This window comes from Triticum dicoccoides, chromosome 5A (assembly GCF_002162155.2).
Source record: "Triticum dicoccoides isolate Atlit2015 ecotype Zavitan chromosome 5A, WEW_v2.0, whole genome shotgun sequence".
NCBI lineage: Eukaryota > Viridiplantae > Streptophyta > Magnoliopsida > Poales > Poaceae > Triticum > Triticum dicoccoides.
Genome location: NC_041388.1, coordinates 47,993,005 through 47,997,113, shown reverse-complemented (window position 1 = coordinate 47,997,113; position 4,109 = coordinate 47,993,005).

Sequence of the window (4,109 nt, the reverse complement as noted above, 5' to 3'; positions counted from 1 at the left end):
GCGGACACACATGGTTCAGAACTTAACACCGGAAACGAGTCCGAGGTTCCGAAGACACAGATATCACCCGAGATTAGGTCTGCGTGCAGCTCCAACGCCGCGGAGTCTGCGACTTCTGTGGCGGGGTTGAGCTTCCCGTCTTCGGATGGCGTGATCTGCTCCGGATATAAGGCCGGAGCGGTTACAGGTGCAATTTCCTGAGTATGGTCCGATGACAGATTTAAGTCATGTTCATCGTAGGGATAGGGAGCGGCTGTCGTGGTCTCGAATCTGTCGAAGATCAAGTCTCCTTGGATGTCCGCGACATAGTTCAAGCTCCCAAATCTGACTTGATGGCCAAGGGCGTAGCTGTCAATCTGCTCCAGATGGCCAAGCGAGTTGGCCCACAGTGCGAAGCCGCCGAACACGAAGATCTGTCCCAGGAGGAAGGTTTCCCCTTGGACAGCATCGTTGTTGACGATTGAAGGAGCCATCGAACCTTTTGGGGACGGCACAGTGGAACTCTCAATGAAAGCACCAATGTCGGTGTCAAAACCGGCGGATCTCGGGTAGGGGGTCCTGAACTGTGCGTCTAAAGTCGATGGTAACAGGAGACAGGGGACACAATGTTTACCCAGGTTCGGGCCGTCTCTATGGAGGTAATACCCTACTTCCTGCTTGATTAATCTTGATGAATATGAGTATTACAAGGGTTGATCTACCTCAAGATCGTAATGGCTAAAACCCTAGAAGTCTAGCTTGTATGACTGTATCCGTTTCCGGACTAAGCCCTCCGGTTTATATAGACATCGGAGGGGACTAGGGTTGTACAAAGTCGGTTATAGAGAAAGGAAACTTCATATTTGGTCGCCAAGCTTGCCTTCTACATCAGGGAGAGTCCCATCGGGACACGGGAGAGAGTCTTCGGTCTTGCATCTTCACAGCCCATTAGTCCGGACCATGTCCAACAGGTCGGATGCCCGGGGACCCCTTAGTCCAGGACTCCCTCACCCGGAGCAACACGTCGCCGCGGAAGCCGGCGAAGATGTTGACTACGTTGCCATGCCGAAGGCTTCATGTTAGCGGGCTAGTGTATTACTGTATCTCGAGAAAGCTGGCTATGACATCAAGCTCGTCCACAACGACGACTTCACGTGGGCCATGTCACAGGTTAAGTGGTCCATCCCCAATCCCTCTGGTTGAACCGCCATCGATCTCTTCGACGGCCCTGCCGCTGATCTCCTCCACCAAGCGGTCAAGGATTTACAAGCTTTATACGCCATCGAGCCCATTTTGGCATTTCTGAAGGACACGTTCTACGGCGGCGGCTTGGGATCCTCAATTGCCAAGTCAGATCTCATCGACCACGACCACGACCATGAGGAGGGCACCCACGAAGGTTCTTCCGATGTGAAACAGCCCATCTGTGACATCAGAGAGCGCACCATGGGTTTGTGCTCTTCCAACTGGAAGGATCTCGTCCGTGAAATGTGAGGCAACATTCTATCAGCAAATCTTACCTTTTCTAGCTTGCCAACCCGTACCCGTTGTTCTAGTAGCATTTGCCTTGCGGTGCTTTAACTGTGCCATGTTTAATTATTTCAGTTATGCAAAAATGTATTATTTAATAGTGCTATGTGATGTTTAAGTATGAATTGTCCACTTCAGTTTCACGAATGGCTATATTTGGTTGTTCATAGTGAGTAGATGCCTTGTTTATCTATATTTGGTTGTTAGGTTGGTTGGAGTGAGCATTTTTTCAGTTATCGAGCAAATGCCTTGTTTATATGTATTTGGTTCTTAGTTTGGTTGCAGTGAGCATTTGTCCAGTTATCAAGCAGATGCCTTGTTTATATGTATTTAGTTGTTAGATTGCTTTTTTTAGTATCTATCCAGTTATCAAGCAGATGCCTTGTTTATCTGTATCTGCTTGTTAGGTTGGTTGCAGTGAGCATTTGTCCAGTTTTAAAGCATATGCTATGTTTATCTGTATTTGCTTGTTAGGTTGGTTGCAGTGAGACTCTGTCCAGTTTTCAATGGCTATATTTGGTTGTTATACTGGTCATTTATGCCTTGTTTATTTCAGTCATTCACAATGTGTTGTTCACCATGTGCAAGTCGGAATTGTGCCGCTCGACTACGTAAATACCAGTTTGAATGGCTATATTTGGTTCCAGTTATTCCTGGTGTAGTTAACACATGCCCTTTATTTCAGTTTTACACATTTATCCAGTGTGATGTTTAAGCATTACCTACGTTCTATTCATTTTCAATAATACCAGTTTGAATTGCAATATTTGATGGCCGTTAAGCCTGCTATCGGTATCATTGCCTTCCATTTTATATCTGCTTTAACAGCATGCTGAAACCAACACATTCAAGCTATCATTTCGAGATGATGTTCTTTACCTTTGCTATATTTGTTTGATGTTAAGGTTTCTGTACTTATCATGCCTTTCCACTACTTATGCAGGACAACAACAGGAGTGGCCACCAGTTTCCGCCGAGGTTAGCTTCATCCCTCGGCTTATACACCCCCCGTCGTTCCATAATGAAGTGCATATAGATCTAGGCCTGGACACTTGTTAGCTTCTAATATTGACTTGTTTCTTGTAGGTACATATGCCCTTGGCAAGGATCCCCTTTCTGAGGATGGGGCAATGAGATATTCATGAACAAGTATCAAACGAGGAAACTGATAAGGTTTATTAGCAAAAAGGTGCGAATGGTGGCAAGAAAATTATTTGCTTATGCTCTATCCCACACAACAGTGAGCTGTAGGATGGTAACTACAAACTCTGCAGCCTTCTCTTTTTACTGCCCATAATGAGTTGTAGAGAACAATGTCTGAATCTTTTTTTCGGAGTGGTTCCCGAAGCAGTTCACACAATATTACCTTGCAAAGTACATGATTGGTGGACATGCAATGAAGGTTAAAGTATTTCATCCAGACTACAACGAGCATCGAGAAGTCATAATGAAGACAATGAAGGATGGATGGGGATTCATCACAAGGGGTTGGCCCAGAGTCGTGCGCGCATTACGCATGGAGGAGGGCACAATATGGGCATTTCTCTTCACCTTCTCCAGCAACCAGAATGTCTTTCGCCTCTCTCATTACAGTCTTTACTACAACTGTGGTTCATCATTCTTTACTTGGTGCTTCAGTAGTTCTTCAGTATATGTACCTGTGCATCGAATTATGCATTGGTGGTTGAACCTATATTTGTAATAAACATGGTTGGATATGAAATAAGTGATTGCCTACTTTCAAATTCCAAACATGTGATTTTTAAATTAGGGATTAATTAGGGACTACACTGCACACGGTTTGCGAAAGCGAAATGTCTGCGATAGATGTGGAGATCAGAAACATTTCTAGGATGCACTGCGTGTGCGATCAATCTCCACTGCACACACGACATCCTCTTGAAAACAGTTTGCGTTCGGCCACCTTGCGCAAACTTTACCACATAAAAACTATGTCTGATGGACAGCCTTTTCCATACAGTTTCTTCTACGCACCACGTGTGATGCATTCAATAAAGCAAACAATAAATTTTTTAATATCATGTGCAATGGCAACGCTATCACAAACGATTTAACGGGGAAAATTGTGTGTGATGTACCTGTGAACGGAAATGTTTTCTTTGGAGCGACTGTGTGGGATGTACACACGAACGGAAACGTTTAGCGGGGACTGACTGTGTGGGATGTACTTGTGACCAAAAACAATTTCGCATGTATAATTGTATTATTTTAGCTCTACTGTATGTATTTCTATATTTGAGCGCTCGCCGGTCGCACAAGACCTCATTTTGCCGAGCATGTGTGCCAGGAGGGAATATCCCCGACGGTTTCTGGGTCGTGTGGAAGGACCCCCTATCGCTATCACTCACTTGGAGACGGTTCCGAACGCCGTCAAAGGAAGGGGTTAAAAACCGTATGTATAGCACCACGTGTACCAGTGCGTGTGCTCTTAAGAAGATGGCAGATCTATTCAGGAGGTGGAAGAATGAGTTGAAATCAACGTTTGTCGACAAAAGGAAGACTCCAGAATTCACCGACCGATTTGACAAGATAAGAGATCACTGTCCCGCATTTGTGGCCTACAAGACACATCAGACAAG